The sequence below is a fragment of the Ursus arctos genome, unplaced genomic scaffold, assembly GCF_023065955.2.
Source record: "Ursus arctos isolate Adak ecotype North America unplaced genomic scaffold, UrsArc2.0 scaffold_30, whole genome shotgun sequence".
NCBI lineage: Eukaryota > Metazoa > Chordata > Mammalia > Carnivora > Ursidae > Ursus > Ursus arctos.
The window spans coordinates 29,067,777-29,086,745 of record NW_026622986.1 but is presented as its reverse complement, the minus strand read 5'-3'; the positions used below and the strand labels follow the sequence as shown (position 1 = coordinate 29,086,745).

The following is an 18,969-nucleotide window of genomic DNA, read 5'->3' as shown; positions in this document are numbered from 1 at the left end:
TCACTGCTGCCCTAATCTGCTGGCCACACAGATGATTTCTGGCGCACTCTGAAAGGGGCCTGCACAAGCGTGTGAATGCCAGGAGGCAGAGATCACTGGAGACCATAAACTGCCACAGTCTACCCTCCACTACTCAGTAATTCCCCTCTCTCCCACATGCAAAATACATGTGTATTAATTTCTTCTCATTGCTACAGTAAGTTACCACAGACTCAGTGGTCCAAGACAACACAAATTTATCTTAAAGTTCTGTAGGTCCCAAGTCTAAGACCAAGGTGTCAGCAGGAAAAATATGTCTCTTTTTGAAGACTGTAGGGGAGAACCCCTTTCCTTGTTTATTTAAGTTGTTGGCAAATTCAGTTTCTTGAAGTGACAGGACTGTTCTCTACTCCTAGTTCACTGTCAGGTAACCTATCCCCAGAATCTATGGTTGCCCAAATTCTTTGGCTCATGTTCCTCCTCTTCTGTCTTCAAAGTCAGCAACAGTGCATTCAGTTCCTCCCACACTTTGATTTCCTTCTGCAACTGTTTGTATTCAAGGAGACAGAGATCACTGGAGGACATCTTGGATGCTAAGTCTTGGAAAAAATATTTTTCTGGTTATTATTCTTTAAGGAACTGTGAATGTTCCTCTAAGGAAACAGCAGTCACAAAATTACAGTTGAAATGAGCTTGCCTCCTAGTTTGAAAAAGAAATAGCTTGGTTGTGTGATTTATAATGGGATTTTCATAACTACCCAATAAACATAATGATACACCTAGCACGGGAAAGACATGTTTTGATGTTAGGAGTTATAAACACATTATGAAACAGAACTTTTATGAAAAGTATTAATGAGTTTTAGAAATTAGTTTAATCTGACTAATTTAGGCAAACATATTGAATAACTTCTAATTTATTGGCCTGTGAGTTTTAAAGGTTTGCTTCTTCACATACTTCTTAGCTTTAATTTATTGCAAAAACACTTTCCTGCCAGAAACTACTTTATTTGTATTCCCCTATCATTCACAAATTACTCCCAATTCAAGCAGCAAAAAGTCGGTAGTTGTACACTATTTTTCACTTCCATATTCCTTTTCATACGATTCCATCCAGCAGATAGTGACCATCTTATTTACTGAGCTTTAAAAAGCAGAGCACATCAGCTTCATTTGAATAACGGATTCTATATGATCAAGAATAATGGAATGATGGATGTGTATGGGAAATTAACATTAAGGAAAAGACAATCGTGGAGAGATAATAAAAAAATGAAAAACCGGTATCATTTTTAGTTATTGAAACTACCACGTTGCCACTATATTTACAATATCTTCCAAAATATTGGTTAACCTAGAGCACCAGTTATTACTATTTTATTTTTCAAGGGTCAGTCTCCTTTGAGAATGTCCTAAAAGCGATGACTGCTTTTACCCCCAAAATGCACACATATGTAATTCATGTAATCTGTGGATCTCCTGAAGCCATAAGTAGAATATATTGTACTTCCATATGCCATGGACTTCAGGTTTAAAATTATTGAGTGCGAGGAGGGTCACTAAGGGTAACACTTATTTCCTGGTGATATTATGGTTGAGAGATATTCTTTTTCTTTTACTTTTCTTTTCTTTTTTCTTTTTTTTTTAAAGTAGGCTCCTTGCCCAGCATGGAGCCCAACACAGGGCTCAAACTCATGACCCTGAGATCAAGACCACAGCTAAGATCAAGTGTCGGATGCTTAACCAACTGAGCCACCCAGACACCCCAAGAGAGATTATTTTTCAAGGTCAAAATGTGCTAGAACACAACACGATCCTTCACAATAAAAGTTAGCCTCTGCATGAATATTAAACTGAGCATATTATGGGATACAAAATATTTTATGTTTTGTTGGCCAGAGAGCCCAGGTTTCTTATTTTAGGGGCATACTTTCTGTGTGGCATTGAGAATATTTCTCCTACACCACCATACACATATATTTACTAATTATCCAGTTTATTCTACTCATGTAGCAATGAGGCTGGGCAGATTAAGCTAACCTTCTCTTACAGGTTTTATGTACTCATGGAGTCAGAAATTTCCAGAATGTCAGTTCACATTCCTCTAGATACAGCTTATCTAATGGGCAGCATGGAAAACCAAAAAAGCATGGAATAAAATGAAAAAAGGTTACTGATCCAGTTATGATGGCATTCGCTTTTTGAGAGAAAATTCACCCAGGAAAGAAAGTGTGTCATCAAGCAAGACAAGCCGGGGCAGAGTTTTGTACATTCCAGTGAAAGTTTTCAGGCAGTTCTGTCCACGAATGTACCCTTAAAGGATGTGACCCAGGTGAGCCTTACCTGCTGAAGGCAACTAATCCACAATGAGCAAATTATCCCCCCCGAGGGGCATGCTCTCATGTCAGCCACATGCTTCAGAAAGAAAGCAATCATGTGTTCCTAGAAGAGGAGGAAACCAGGGGCTAGCGGAGGCTTGCCTGGAAATGGAATTGAAATATAAGCTGAGAAGTTTTAGTTGATTTAGAACGGGAGGGTATTCCAATTAGGTTACTAAACGCTTCTGACATGCAACAGACTCTAATAAGGGAACAAGAGTGGCCTCGCACAGAAAGGAATGTAACCAATCTTGGCACTTTAATGTGCCCTAAGGAGGTGAGTAGTGAAGAACTTCTAAAATCGGGGCTGATTTGGCTCCAATACGCTGTGGAATAGCTTAAAAATAACGAATAAAGCATACCGGCCATCAAAATAGAAAATAGTTCTTCTTCATTTCCCCAACCACCTTTTTCCTTCGACACACTTGTGCATACAAACACTGCCCCCCTCTCTGATACACAAACTTCCATACATTTATGGGGGCAGCACAGAACTGATAGTCTGGGGAGGATTCCTGTCAATGGGACAAAAAGAATGGACCTCCCGTTACTGGATCCAAAAGAGAATCCAACGCTTGCACATAATATGTTTATTTATGGGTAACAAGAATCGAAAGGAACCACCTTATAATGCCATTGCACATGGGCGCGGCTACGTCAGCAAGCGAAAGCGAAGAAGGCATGTCTGTACCTTGGAAATTAAAAATGCTGTTTTGTAGTGGCAGTGACAGATTACGTGAAGGAAATTGTCCAAAGAATAAAAATGCCATTCATTATTAGACACAGTCCTTGGCATTTTTGGTTTATTTATTTTTTAGTAAAGCCAAAGATATTATTTAAAATCAGTACGGGCCTAAGTCAAATGGCTGACAGATAAGGGATCATGACATAGGCTTTAACATTCCAGCTCTGTTTTGACACTGTCGAGTATAAACCACAAATGGCTCAACAGGTAATGCTCATAATAGCTGACCTTTATATCAACTTTTTCCTTTCCGTTTACTTGGTATAAATATATACTTTTCTAAATGATGACTTGTCTCTTACAGAGCAAATTATGGCAGTCAGAGAGAAAAACAGGACAATGAAGTTAATTTGTTAGTATGGGATTCTAGAACAGTTGCTTTGGATAAATTAAATCTTCATTTTAACTTTATCATCAAAAGTGCTGGCTGTTTCATGATTAAAGAAAAAAAAGACCAAATCAGATAGATATAAGCATAGATTTAGGTACAGATATATGCATATAGATATGTGCACAGCGCTGTTAAACATGCAACGATTGCTCAGATTAAATTTAATTATAAGAGTCAGGGGCTCTTTACAACTTAAACATAAGGAAAAACATACTTTTACTGTGCTTCCGCATTTGACCTTGTGATTTTATCTTCTATGATGACTTGGTAACTTTAAAATACCCACACAACAAATTTTAAGTCTTTGCTATTCTTCTTTACTGAACCTTAGAATTACCCAGTTTATCAGCTAAAATCTCCTCTGAAGTATTGTGGGTTTCCTATGTATCAGATTATAGTCAAATACACTAGAGAAAAGCCAGAGTCACAAATCTCTTCAAGACAGGCCCTTCTCTACTTTGGTCAGTGAGTGGGAGGGGGTGAGATAAGACTCTTAACATTCTTGGATGCCCTTTTGTCCGGATAAGGGAATCTTTGAGGGGCTGACTTCTGTCAGTCTGAGGTCTTTATCAAAGAACTTCAGCTGCGTCCTTGGATTCGTCTTGGTCAAGCTGCACTGGCAGCCTTGTATTTGTTTGTTTCCTTAAAGCCACTTTTTACTGTGAAGACTTTTTGCTAACTGGAGAGGCCTTCCCATTTCCATCAAATTTTGATTAGAAAACGAAACAATTTCTCTTTGAGCTTATTTCTCTCTTGAGGTACCTTACACATAGTTAAAGGAAGACAACTGGCACCGTCAACATTTGTTCCTCGAATCTTCTCAGCCACATCTACACGTTTTGGGGTGCTTGTTCCATCTTGTGAGTTCCTATGGGTAGCAGTTTCACTAATTTTTCTGCCCCTACTTAACTGGCTTCTGTTTTTTCCACCCTCCAAAGCAGTTTCCTTACCACGTTTCCAGGCTCCACTGAACAGTCTCATTGCTGGTTTTCCAGGCTCTTTCTGCTCCCCGCTCCTAAAGATAAATACCATGTTTCGGGTTTTGTCACAGGAGCACATGGCCTGTACGTATCAGTTTCTGCATCGGTTGTTCATTATTGAATACCAACACTGCAGGACGACTGGCTTACAATGATGACTATTTAACTCACTCATGATTCTGTGAGGTAAGCTTTTGAAAAAGACCCAGCCTGGATGGCCTGACTGTCTCGCAATGCTCGAGGCATCAGTTAGGATGCTGTGTTATCTGCAGTCTGGCTGAGAGGGTTGGCTCTCTTTCTTCCCTTTGTCATCTGGAAGAGTCTTACTCATAGGGTGCTGGCTGTTGGTAGGGTTGCCTTGGTTCTTCAGTGTCTTCTTTCCTCCTGTGGTCTTTCATCACTGAGTAGTTGAATGTGAGATTCTTTACGTGATGGCTGGTTTCCAAGAAAACAAAAATGAAAGCTGCTTGTAAAGATGAGGCTAAAAAAGTCGTCATACAGAATCCTTTCTCCTGCACTCTGATGATGGGAGCAAGCATAGGGTTGGCCCAGATTCAAAAGAAGGGATACAGGCTAGGGTCTTGGTGGGAAGAAGAGGCATACAGGCAGTAGAGGCAGGGATTGCTGGTGGCTTCCATGGGCAATCTGCTGCATGTTGCTCTTTAAGTTAAACCTGAGAACAGACCATTGTTATCACTACTCATTATACATACATGTCACATGTGTGTATATGTGTCTGTCTATGCTCAAGTTTAATAGCACATGTGTCTATCATCCCCACACCTCCACACATAGTGCATGGTAAAATGTGAATAGTGTGTACGTTATAGTCCTGGATATCACTCCACACATGTGGCTAGTGGAAGAAATAGAATTTTAAAGTTTTATTTAATTTTTCTAAATTTAAATTTACATTTAAGGGGCACCTGGGTGGCTCAGTCAGTTAAACCTCCGCCTTCAGCTCAGATCATGGTCTCAGGGTCCTGGGATTGAGTCCCATATCAGGTTCCCTGCTCAGTGGGGAGTCTCTTCTCCCTCTCTCTCTAACCCGCCCCCTGCTCATGCTCTCACGCTCTCTCTCTTTTTCTCTCTCAAATGAGTAATTAAAAAAAATCTTAAAAATCAATCAATCAATCAATCAATTTACATTTAAAACTTGCTGAATTTAGGTACTGGGACTTTTGAAAGTATATGGAATAACATGGATGATTCAACTGTTGCAATTGTAAATTTCATGACATCTGAACTCAGATCAAAAGTTTCCAATGAAAATTCAGCTTCCAAATTGAGTTGTGTTCTAAGTGACTGCTAGAAATTTGAAATGACCTCTGTGGCCTGCATTGTATTTCTGTATTTCTAAATGATCAAAAGGTGAGCATTTATGGTGGGGAGTGGTAGGATATTTAAATTCGGCGATGACTGTACAGTTAGAATAGAGGACAGCTCTTTAAGAAGGATAATGCATGGGAATGTTAAAGATTTTGTAAAGCTGAAACAAAAGTTTACATTTAGGAGAGGACTTGTTGGAGATAAAAATTGTTTTGGAAACTATTTTATTGTAATGGAGTGTCTGGAAGCCATAAAAAAAGCTCGTACTTGACTATAAAATTTTTTTGTTTTTTTCTCTTCTGTTTTACCAGCTGTTACAGGAAATATTTCCATTTAGAAGACATTGCTTCAGTTAATTATTTTATATAAATGTGGGGGCAGAATGTTGATAGGATTTTCCAATATTTAGGTGTCCAAGGAAAACTTCAAAGTTTATCCCAAAAATAAAATATTAAAAGAAAGCTTTTGGTATAAAACTAGTCCTTTAAACCAAAGAAAACTTCACTTTAGCATCTGTTTTTGAGATTTTTCTAAGTAATTTTGGCCTTTATGGTTAATTACATTTTCCTTATCTTTGGCCTCTATATTATTTTAAAAATATATTACAATAACTCCAAATACCAAACCCCTAGGATGAAAATAAATTATTCTAAGACAGTGCCCCCACATAACATGAGTGATCCATCACTTTTTGGTAACCGATACAGAAAAGCATTACTAAACATTTGTTATAATGTAGTTTTTTAAAAATGAATCTATTGTTTCATAGAATTCTCATTGGCCCCCAGGATTGGATCAGAGATTAGTAGAATTATTACCCTCAAGCCTGAGAATAGCGTCACAGGTAGAAAAAGATCATACATAGCCTCAATACATTTCCCATAGACCCCAGGTGGCAGAGAGTTTCAATTTTTTTTCAAGCTTTTATTTATTTATTTTAGATAGATAGTGGGGGAGGAGCAGAGAGAGAGGGACAAGCAGACTCCGTGCTGAGTGCAGAGCCCTACATGGGGCTTGATCCCACAATCCTGAGATCCTGAGATCATGACCTGAGCAAAAATCAAATGTCAGACAAACAACTGAGCCACCCAGGTGCTCTGGCAGAGAGTTTAAATTAAGTGGCCTAGGGCCCCACGGAGTCTCAGAGTCAGCAGCAAGTGGAGAGAATTCTCGACTCCAAGGCAATGCAGACGCCTGCTTGAATACATAAATATTCCAACCCTTCTTGTTAGAGTGTTGGTGGTTTTTTTGTAGTCCAGTCTAACTCTTTCTGTCCTGGAGAGTTGTGTCTTTTAATCACTATCTCCTGGGATCATTTTGAGAAGCACCGGTCTAAGGTAATCATGATAACTTCATTCTCCCCGACCGTGATGGGTGTAGGATGCACACAGGACACGATTCTGTGAGCTGAGACATTTTCCTCATTGTGTAATCTAGCTGAGCCAGGTTTTCTGTTAACTGCAGCCAAAAGCATGATAATTGTTACACATGACCAAGGGAGGATCTCTTAGGCTGTTCAGTCTTCAGTATAATTTTAGGGCAGTCATTGCCTCTCTCAAGAGCATTCATATTTTAGATCCTCTACTGAAGACTGAAATGCATGTGTTCGCATTTGAATTTGAAGCATCAGGATAGAAATGGGAGGCTTACACTACTGTGATTATATGTGTACTTGTCTGTGGGAGTGTGGGAGTCACCTACCGTGGCTTGTAGGTGGCCATTTGGGCAATGACAGAGCCTTACCTTAGACTAAGCGTTTTCAAGGATGAATCCTACATTTAGGGCTCAATCAGAAGCTTATATTCCCAATGCACAAAACTTCTTATAATGTTTCATATTGAAAATGAAAAATATCTAGTTGTTTGAAAAATCATTTCCCCTGTTATTTTGGCAGAAAGAGAACAGAATAGAAAGCACGATGAAGTTTAATACTTTTCTGGGAAGAAAGCATTTTGAGAACTATCTTTGTATCTCATGGGAATCAAACTGGGTTCCCCATAATACTGATCCTAGGCAGACTGAGAGGGACCACCCACTGATGGAAGAGAAACATGACCCCCCACGGGAGTAAAGATGGATGAGCAAGACAAGACTGGTGGCAAATGGTGTGTTTCCCTCAGCCTCAGGCATGGGAGGGAGAACACTTAGAAGTGCTTGACTCCCCTGAGGTCTGTGACAGAACAACGTAATTTATAAAATAATTAGGCATACGTTTTGGCTGGTATTAGGGGGTATATAAGTCTGTTGACTGTCAAAAAAGGAACTTTTTTTCATTAGTTAACTAAAGATAATCTGATTCTCTAGGCAGTGCATGGGCATACGTACACCCAGAGGGCGTGCCAGTGTTTCCTACTCTGGGTGTGGAGCACAGGTGGGTCCTCAGTCCAAGCAGTCTGAACAAAAAAGTCCCTACAAAAGGGACGGGTTGACCTGCAGTTGCTCACAGAACATGACACTCAATGGTCAACTGGGGGCTTCCTTTGTGAGCACATCATCCCTTTCCCTAACTTCAGTCCAACCCTTGGGTACTCTAAAGACTTGATCCAAATTGTCCGGGAGAGATTTAGAGCTCTGTAACCACCCTTAAAGGATGGGATAGCCTTGAGAGCACTTGCAGATGACCTCAAATATTTTCATTTCATTTTCTCCCCTTAATACTTTTATCAACTGCTTTGCAGCAGTATTGAAAGTCTGTTCTACCCTTTGCTCCAAGACCATGGTTATGGCCCCTGGGAAGTTCAGGGCAGCACGCCAGGGGGTTGCAAAGCTTTAGGGATAGACAGGCTAGAGTCCCTGGAGCTTTCAATTTTCTCCAAACTTTGTCTAAAAATATCTTTAAGATGAACACAGATATTTTATGGAACAACATATACATTGTATATGAACTTTTAGGATAAAATGTGATACTTCTAAGATATAGCTTGACTTCAGGTGGCTGAAGTGCTTTCATCTCTGTGAATAAGGGCTCATTCTTCTCTGCTATTAAAAGTAAGAAGCATTGGAAATACTGGTTTGGAAAGCTGCATTCCATAAGCTAAGCCTAGCCATAGGTGGGCCTGTCTGGGTTTGTTCCTATAAAGCACTTATGTACCCAGGACTCTTAGAAGTTAAAGCTATTTGCCCTTATTAAACTTTCTGATACTTACATTTTCTTGACTCTTTCATTTGTGCTCTGTTATCTTTTTATAAAATAGTCTTTGGGAGGACCTGGGAGGCTTAGTCAGTTAAACCTCTGACTTTGGCTCAGGTCATGATCTTGGGGTCCTGGGATGGAGCCCTGTGCTGGGCTCTGCACTCAGGGGAGAGTCTGCTTCTCCCTCTGCCCCTCCCCCCGCTCATGCTCTCTCTCTCCCCCAAATAAATAAATAAAATCCTAAAAATAAATATTCTTTGGATTTGTCTATATTACGTTCTGTCATTGTCACTCTTCCTAGACCTGTAACCAGTCTGATCTGTGTCCTTGTGTTCACCACATCACCACCACCTCCGAAATCATCCACAACCTAAGTTGTGACCCTGAAGCAATCTTTTTTCTTTTCTCAGCACTGTGCTGTGTGCTTGACCTTCTGTATCTCATTTAATACTGATAACCGGCTTCTGAAGCAGGTCCTAGGACACATTTTAGGGAACAGAGCTTTGGTAAACAAATATGCTGAACCCAAGTGTTTCCAAAGTGGATGCTGTGCCTGCTGATCTCGAATGGTTGGAGGGGAGCTGCGAGGAAGGGTGGAAAAGAGAACTGGTTAGTTTATTTACTGTGATGAAGAAAAAGAAACACGTCAAGTTGATTGACATTCTATAAATTCAACAAACTAATTGAATTTATCACTTTTAACAAGATGTCTGACATGCGAAGAAACTTGACAAGGTGAAGTTGACTGATTTTCGCCATGATGGTAAATCTAAAAGATGCTTGTATACAAAGTGCAAATGTCAAGGGAAAGTTACTACTGGGCTCTTTTGTTCAGTAAAAATTCCATACCGTATGACTTCATGGTGATTTCAGAATAAGTTATCTTGTGCTAAGTCAGCCAAATACAGTATTAGAGAAATCTGAGTCATGTGAACATCCAAACATTTGAACAACATAACAAGTTTCAGCTTCCACTGCTCAGGAATAATAGTAACACAAGGCACATTTGGACATTTTCTAAGCAATTTAGGAAGAAAAACAATTGTTTATAACAGATATTTTTCAATATTCTAGATATTTTGTATTAATTTCTAGATCTGAATGTCTAGATTCTATAGTGATATGGACTAATGGAATTGGCCCCAATGTCGTCAAATCAAAAATTAATAAAGTATTTCTTAAGATACTCATGGGTGCTATGCACTCTAAGGGGTAGAAGTGGTACAAGTCATCATCCTTCCTTCCCCAGATTATGTAAATTAGTTCAGGGTACGTGTGTGTGTGTCCCCGAAAGGGTATAACTCTAAATTCGGGAAGTGCGAATCGCATTCCAAGCCTCAGTTGGTTGGTGGAAGGAACAGTAATTTGTATCTATGGGATGCTGACAGGTAGACTGTTCCTACTCAGAGGCTTAGCTACATAATCGTGTGTTAAATTGTATAATGGGTTCACTAGATTCATTGAAAAGAATCCAATATCATCATAAGTTCCATGTGATTTCACATAATAATAATGTTGATGGTGATAAGAGTGAAGGAGCTGTGTTTTTGTTTTAGTTTTTGTTTTGAGGCTTGCAAAACACACCAGGGATATTTCTAAGTATTGTGCACGCACTGGGTCATTTACTCCTCCCCCAAATCCTCTTTGACTCACAAGACAGAGAGAGTTTTAGGAACTTGTCACAGAGATAATAACTCAAGTCCATTCTCTAGTTCATCTCTATTCAGATTGGATTATTTTCATGGTTTCATGAAAAGTCCTCAAACCTGCAAAAAAAATTTTTTTTAAATTAAAAAAATCAACTCTATATCCAGGCATTTTTCATGGTTAGATAAGGAAAACTTTTAATAAATTCCTTTTGGTAGGCCCAGCCTGGGAAGTATTCTATTATATGGTGAAAAAATTTGAAATTGATTGAAAGTACATATGATTCATAGACAATTTTAAATATGCTGTGTGAAATATCCCAGATTAATTGTAGTGTCTTTTAGGAATAATGATGATAACAATAACAAAATTATGGAGATCCCCCCCCTCATGCTTTTCTTCCAACTTTGCTAAAGTTCCTGTAATTTCTGCTCTATGGAAATACAAATAAATCCACCACTGATTTCCACTGGGGCTTCTCTCTGTTCACTTCCCCCATCCCAGAGCAAGAGACTAATTTTGACTCTGGCTCCTTTATCTGACCCCGGTGATAAAGTAAACAGTGGAAAAAGTTTTTAAATATAATGAAATCCTGTTCCAATGCAAGAGAGCCCATGTGCTTTAAGAAGAAAAGCCGGCTCTTTAACTCTAAAGTTTGGATTGCAAAGGAACAATTTTACAGTAGTATCATATTGAATAACAGGCAATAAGCCTAATTGAATTACAGTCATTATGGGTTGAAAGAGGAACAGTGAGTAACTTGTTTTACCAAATGCTATGCAATTTACTCTGTGTCTATTTAGACTTGATGTATAGACCCAGGTCAATTACTATGATTCTTTAGTGGTTCACGGCGTCCTCCCTGAGGAAAGGGTTTGCTCTGCAAATGGGCCTGTTCTGGTGGAGCAGCTACTGAACCGGTCTCTGGTAACATATGTTACTACTAAATAGTTATCTTCACCAATAGCCAACCAAATGACGTGTGAAACAGGTATATGTTCACTGTGAACATTTCTCTTGATCAGGGGTTTTGCAGAAGAGTAGAAACATATTTCACGGCATGCTCCTTTATTTTGATAGGGACGCATGAAGTGAAATGGGAAGAATAAACGAGACCCCTGGGTATGTGAGCACCTTTCATTCCAAAATTAAAAAAAATAATAATAGTCATTTATGAAATCTAGCTAAGTAGAAGGCTCCAAAAGAGGATGAAGTCAGAGAATTTTACAGACTGCGATGCAAACGTACCAAAGAAAAACACTGAAAAAGAACAGCTCCACAGCATCTTTAAACAACAGACAGTTTAGACATTCTGTTAAAGAAGAATAATTGGTGATGGAAATAGCCAAACAGCTGATCGACATACAAAACTCTAACTAGTTTTTTTTTTTATTTTTTACAGTAAATCAGATATCGCTTTGATTGGTTTTTATTTATTTCCTTATTTCCTTATTTGCATTTTTCTCGATTGTGTCGGCATCAGTCAGTTTTTCTAAACTAGCATGGCTAGCCTTCAAGGGACTGTGCTGTCCGCTTACGTCTCATCTGTAAGTCAGTGGGGAGGACCGCACCAGGAGCACTCGCTCCCAAAGAAGCAGTGTGGTACGCACGCAGCTCTCCAGTGTGGCCCGCAGGAGTTTCGGATGTGATGTGATGTGCTGAACTAGAAATGGAAATTCAGCAATGCTGAGTTTCACCACAATCACTCATTTTGATCTGGCTTCAGCTGTGAATTCTTCTGATGCCGGGTTCTAGATTGTTTGGAGTCCTTGCTAGGCGTTTCTGCACCCACAGCTAGAATCACCGGAACCGTGGCTGAACGGAGCCGGAGATTAGATGCGGAGCAGTGCCTGGACACCTTGGAAGCCGGAGAAGCTGAAGAGGGGACGGTGACTGAATGCACAAGTCGTGGTTGGGCAAGGAGGCCACAGCTCAGCGCTGAGGCTGAGCCATCCCCGAGCCCGAGGAGAAGGGACAATGGGCATCCCCTCTATGCCTTTGTCAAAATCCCCGCTCATAATTGGAACCAAGTAGAAACAGTAACACAAACTCTACAGTAAAGCATCATGACTACGTAAAACGCTCTGTGCTGTCTATCTCTCTGCCATGTGTCACCTTTTATAATCCCACCGCTAGGAACGGTGTGGCCTCTGACTGTGTGCCCAGGGCCAACTGCGAATGATTGTTCCCTTCACACGGGAATGCAGGAGAACAAAGCAAACCACCATGTGTCTTCATTCTAAGATGTGATACTTTGTTCGTCGGGGATTGCTTGCATTCATTTTTATGTTTTAATATACTGCATTTAAATATTGCTAATCTTGATTACTGACAATTTGGGGCATCCTTTTAAATGGATTAGGACTGGCTCCCCTGGTCCTAATCCTGGCCTTGCCACCATTTATGTGGGGGGAGGGGTCCCAGGTCAGAGAGAGTCTACATTTGGAAATGTTCTGAGATCTTCAGTATCAATCACATTAAAAAAAATGAGGAGGAAGAAGTAGAGGAAGGAAAGGAGGAGGATGAGCGGGAAAGGAAGGGTCCGCTTTTCCAAGGGTCATATGACTTTAAAACTCACTGGAATCAAGTGGAGAGTTCAGTTAAACAATTCAGAGATGTAACCGAATCCCTCCAAGATGGTTGGCAGGGCAGGATCTAAATCAGTGCTTTGAGGTGTCTTTAATGTAATTCATTTCTAAACCGAAATTATGCCCTGAGGAAAGGTAGCACAAAGTAGAATTAGACATGACCAAAAGCCTTGGCTATGCCTTTTGACTGTGACCTGGAAATGTCAGTCCCCACAGCCTGAGCTGTTTAAAACTCACGGTGAGAAATCAGAACAAGTAGATATTTGCCACATCCAATCATGCCCGTGCAGATGGAGCCATAGGGACAAAAAAGAAATAACGTGGTTAAAAAAAAAAAAAAAAGGCTAGGTTTCTCATAATCAGCAAAAGGTACTTACTAAGTTCCAATTTGCACAGTGCGAGATTTTAAGTGTTTTAGCAAATTAAGTGGTAGGCAGTCTCTCCTGGTGAAGGCAGTGACAGGCACCTGTCCGACCAGACATAACATCTTAGCAATTAGTTTAAAAGCAAACAACTGACCAAAAGCTTAATGCATGTGGAGTGAAAGAAGCAAAAATTGTATATACGACCTCAGTGAAGTGACTCCAAGTCTTGGATTTTTTGGGAAGAGTCCGATTTTCAAATTTTATGTTCCATTGTCTCCAGGCTTGCCTCAGTCAGACCAAGTGGGGATATCTATAGGCCCCAAATAACATCATATTGGCAAGGGTAGCGTTACCTACGTGCCTATTTTGAGGCATCCTAGGAAGGGACACTTTGCTTCCCAAAATATCTTCCCACATTCTCCATCTGTGAAAGGTCCAAGTGGCTATACTTCCATATCAGGACTATTGGAAGGATTTTAATTTATGCCTCATGGTGATGGACAGTCACTGTTCACCAACTCTCCTTTTCTAGAGGCTACATGTTTCCAGACCAAGATCCGGAAACCAACTTAGTCTTGGAGAGAAATGAAGTGCCAAAGAAAGTGAGCATGGAAAAAAAAAAAACAAAACACTTCAAACATCTCTGGTGTCATCAAAATCCCCTAAGCTGGAGCTGAGCGGAAAAGCTGAGCAGTCCTCCAAGAGGGCCTGTCCCCTAAAGGTCACTTCATATGTGGCCAAGTCGGACAATGGACAAGAAAGAAGCCCCAGAGGGGGCTGGGATGCAGCAAGGGCTAGAGCTGATGGCACTTTCCGGGCCCTCCTGGATCTTCCAGCAGCTCAGCAGATGTGCCATGGATCACGGCGGCTCTCTGTCCTCTGGTCTTCCTCCTTCCTAGTGGGAGTGTCCATTGGGGTTCTCCCGTCATCATTTCACTGTGGCTTTTAGGGTGTGAGTATGTGGGGGAAATGTGGGGGGAAAAACAGTTCCATTCATACGATAGGAGTCAAAAAGACTCCTATCTAATTTTGATGAAGATGCCACTGAGCACTTTGAGTCACGTGCAGCGATGGGCCAGGATGTGGGGTTATCTACCGTGGGGACATGGGTGTGTTTTCTGTGTAGGAAGAAGGGAGCCAAGGGTACCCAAAGAAGCCACGATCATTTTTGCTCAGCCAAAAAGCCACAAGCTGCCCACATTTCATAAATTCCCTGGTCATTCGTTGAGGCACCTGACTTGTGCTGGCCAATACACTGGGAGAGGAAGAAAGGACTCTGGGGCGAGAAAGAGCCCATGTGACTCCTTCACTTCTCTCTCTCCCTGCCCCTGACCTTGGATGCTCGGTGATGGTCCAGATCATGCGGCTACACGGCACACGCCTTTACACGAGTGAGAAACAACTCTGAAATTCTTTAGCAAGGACGCATTCTTTCATTTGGAGAGTAGAGATAGGTTTGGAAGACAAATACTCCTCTGAGAGGGAATGCAAGTTGTCCTATCAGAAACAAAGGCAGATTATTTCTTGATATCGGGTTTTGTTCCTGGAAGGGCAGTAGATATTTTTAAATGAGCAGAAAAAAGCGGAGGGAACACTAGAGAAGAAAAAAAAAAAAAAAGGAACTAAATGTGTTGATGAGGAATTAGGACACATTTTGCCCATTTAACTTAGCTTGGGACTGGCCTAGAACGTGGGAGTGAAGGGGGAAAATGTCACATTTGGAGTTTTTATTGGAAAGGGGAACAGCTCTAGTATGTAACACAAGTGTCCTAAATCTAAATGGGTTATTTAAAAAAGGGGGATCTCAAATAGCTTTGTAAATTGGGCCCCGTAGTGAAGGTCACAATGTTTGCTCGACTCATTCTTTCATCCTGTATTCAACACACAGAGGAAGCCTCGAACACTTTACAGAAAAAACAAACAAAAGAAATAAACCTTACTCCAAAATTAAAATAATTCAGGTGTAGGTAGGAAGGTGAAAATTTACCTCACTCAGAGAACAGTGCTTCAGTTTCATAGGTCTGTAAAAACAGACTTGACAAATGTATAACTTTTGAATCACTTAGGATCCGTGCAGTTATTTTAGTATTATGTGTAATGAAAGTTTAGTTGTATAAAATTGAATATAGTATAATGTTAAGATATTTCACCAGGATTAAGCTAATCCTTCTCTAACACAAGGAAAAATAGTTGCCAATAAACTCTCTATTTTTAACAGCCACTTGAGAGAGACAAGATGAGACTTATAAAAATCCCTTTCAAGAAGTTTTCCAGTACAATAACAGTTTACACCCAACACATACATAAATACATTTCAAAAACTTCGCCTCTGCCAAGTTACAAAGTCTGACTTGTCAGACTTACATCATGTTTTCAAAGCACGTTTGAAATGAAGCTTGTCATACATCAGCCTTCAGTGAATCTAGAAAGGACTGTCCTTTTTTTAGAAACTTAATGGGCTGCATTCCCTTTGAGTTTTTCAAAGAATTATTTTAGTATCGAAATTCTACACATGGAATGAGAAGCAGTGGATTTTGTTGCATTTTTTGGAATACACTATTTTTGCTCGTTTCCCATGTGCAATGGGCCTTCCCCTCGCCTTTATCATGTTCGTATCAGAACACAGAGATAAAACCACTAGAGAGAAAATGCTTTGACTCTGAGCCCTTCAATATGCACTTTCTATATTTTAGTGTCGAGCTGGGTCATGATTTGGCATAGCCACGGCCGGAGAATCTGATCTTGGATTTCAAGATTTGCTTGTGGGAAGGAAAATGTAAATGAATGGTGAGGGTAAAGAAGTAGAGACGAAGCAACTCTTTAAGAGCTGGCCTGCGAGCAAGGATTCATTTGAAAGATCTATCTATCTATCCAAAAACAGGTTAAGTTGTATTCTCCGCATGTTTGTTTTGCTGACATATTATGAAATTTAGAAAGGTGGGCTCTGGGATCAGAATGCCTGGGATCACATCCCAGCACGTTAATTTAGGATAGTACGATTTGGGGGTGTGTGTCCAAATCTCCCCGATCCCATTTCTTAATGTTATTTTTATAATCTCCTAAACATTTCCTTTACGGAACTTACCACTATTTGTCATTACATTCTAGCTGTGATTATTCAATTGCTGCTTATCCTTCGAATTACCGTGAAAGCTAATGAATGTGAGTCCTGTCTGTTCAGCTTGCCATCATTCCATCGGACTCTTGCCCCATGTCAGCGTTTTGTTGGCACTCGGTAGAAGTTAGTTAAATAAATGAATGAGCGAATGGCTGAATGAGATTTTCTGATAGACCCATCTTGACAGTAGGGGCGTACCTCGTAACAGGGTGATCTTCCTAGACAGCCTTGGGCTGACCAAGTGAGCTTTTTTAAATACAGTCTTTCCTGAAATTAAATCCTAACTTTCCTTTGCTGAAGAGCTTGTTCTGTTTGAATGGACGTTGCTGACGTTTGCTTGTGTGGTTCCTTCTCCTCTGGTTCAGGAGCTGGGTGCCACCTTTCTGTCTACACATTCCCCCCGCAGGTGAGTTAATGGATGCACTCCATTTCCCATCGAATCTTGCTGGCTTGGAATTCATTTTATCTTTTAAAATACTTTGAGTATTTTAATGGGATTCATTAGCTATTTTCCTTTTTTTTTGTGTGTGTGTGAGAGAGAGAGAGAGCACGTGTGTGCGCATCGGGGAGGGGCAGACAGAGAGGGAGAGAGAGAATCCTCAAGCAGACTCCCCACTAAGCATGGAACCCAACATGGGGCTTGATTCCAGGACCCTGAGATCATGACCTGAGCAGAAACCAAGAGTCAGACCCTTAACCGATTAAACCACCACCCAGGTGCCCTTGATTCATTAACTTTTAATTTTCAAGTTTCTCAAATGCCAGTTCCCATTATGTAAGACGTAGAAATAGGTGTTTCAATGTATCTCTTGGGCAAACAATACTACTGTGTCTATATTAGACCACAGATCTACTTGTAGCAATAAATACATTACTTGAGTCTAATTGCATAAATAATGTAAGAGCTTTGTGAATGATGAGGAGGAATTAAAGGTAGATTTGTTTCACAAAAAGAGATACAATTGTATTTACTGGTCATATTTCTGATAAGATACGTGGCAAATTTCTAGATATCACCATCCTATACTAGATACTACGATAACTAACAGAAGGTTAAATTGAGACTGGTTGAAGTCTCTTAAACTAGCAACGAAAGGATGGCCTGACCAATATGTTTAACTGTTTTGTCCTCTGTCATCTGCTACCCAGTATCTACCTTCCAATTCTTTTTTCCTTTTTTTGGTGGTGGTTTTTTGAGGGGAGTGACACAGAGAATAGATGGAGGCATGTGGGGAGAGGTGGAGGTTGGGACTTTCCTGGGGTGGATGGAGTGTGGTGAGGCTGACCCTGACTGCCACACGCACACAAGTCAGCTGTCACACATGGAAGGCAGGCCTTAGGTGCTCAGGCCAGGGACTCCAGAGCCTGGCTTTCTGCCCGGCTCCTGCCGCAGGACCACAAGCAAACCACTGGACCTCCTCTGTGCAAAGGTCCATGGGATGACTTCAAAAGCCAGAACGAGCCTGCCATTTGCACCACTACTGTTGCCCCTGAGGGGGTGCACCGTTCCTGGAAGTACTACAATACCAGGTCCGTGCACAGAGTAGAAAGAGCAGGGTCCTTTTCCATCTCCCTGCTCCAAAAAGCCATTTCATATATTGTCCTTGGATAGAGGCTGTATCAGATATTAAACTCATAAGAACTTCATCTTAGCCAAAAGGCTGGGAAGTGATTATCTTAATCCCAAACTCAAACATGTCAATCTTAGATTATGCACGCTATGAAGTACACAAGTATAAGCAGGTTTCATTCTCTCAAGACCTCCTCGGACTGATAGATATTTCTGTATAGCCAACTTCTTCACCTTTACTGGTAAGCACATTAGGCAAATGAAATGATTAGAACTCCCTGCATTTTGGTTTATCTTCACAAGATATTTGCGACAGATGTGGCTTACGACTCCTTCACAATGCCTACATTAGCCAAATCGATCTCCACCCAAAGTTGTTAGGGATTGGGTTTTTAAGACAAATCAGTCTGAAATTGCAAAATTTCTAGTGTTGAACATCTGTGAACTTTGTTTGGAAATTCTCTGTAGGAGATGAAGATGTTTCAATTTCAGTAAAAAAAAGAAGATATTGAGGGAGACTTCACTTTGATAGTTTCAAAGTGCTTCTTGAAAAATGATACTGTAAGTGTGATTTTGACTTTCTGACCCTCAAGCCTGGAGTTCTGCTCTTGTTTATGGTCAAGTAAGCTCCAACTGGATTAACCTTGTTGCCGATAACTATGAACTCTGGATAAGACATTAAAAAATCACTATGGGAGGGCACTGGAAGGAAGCCCAAAGCAGGCAGATCCAGGAGGCAAGCTGAT

The 18,969-nt window shown here is 40.5% G+C and overlaps 1 pseudogene; it reads right to left on the bottom strand.

The window, feature by feature from the left end:
- Positions 1-18,146: 18,146 nt before the first annotated feature.
- Positions 18,147-18,326, bottom strand: LOC113241163 (U2 spliceosomal RNA; annotated as a pseudogene).
- Positions 18,327-18,969: the final 643 nt, after the last annotated feature.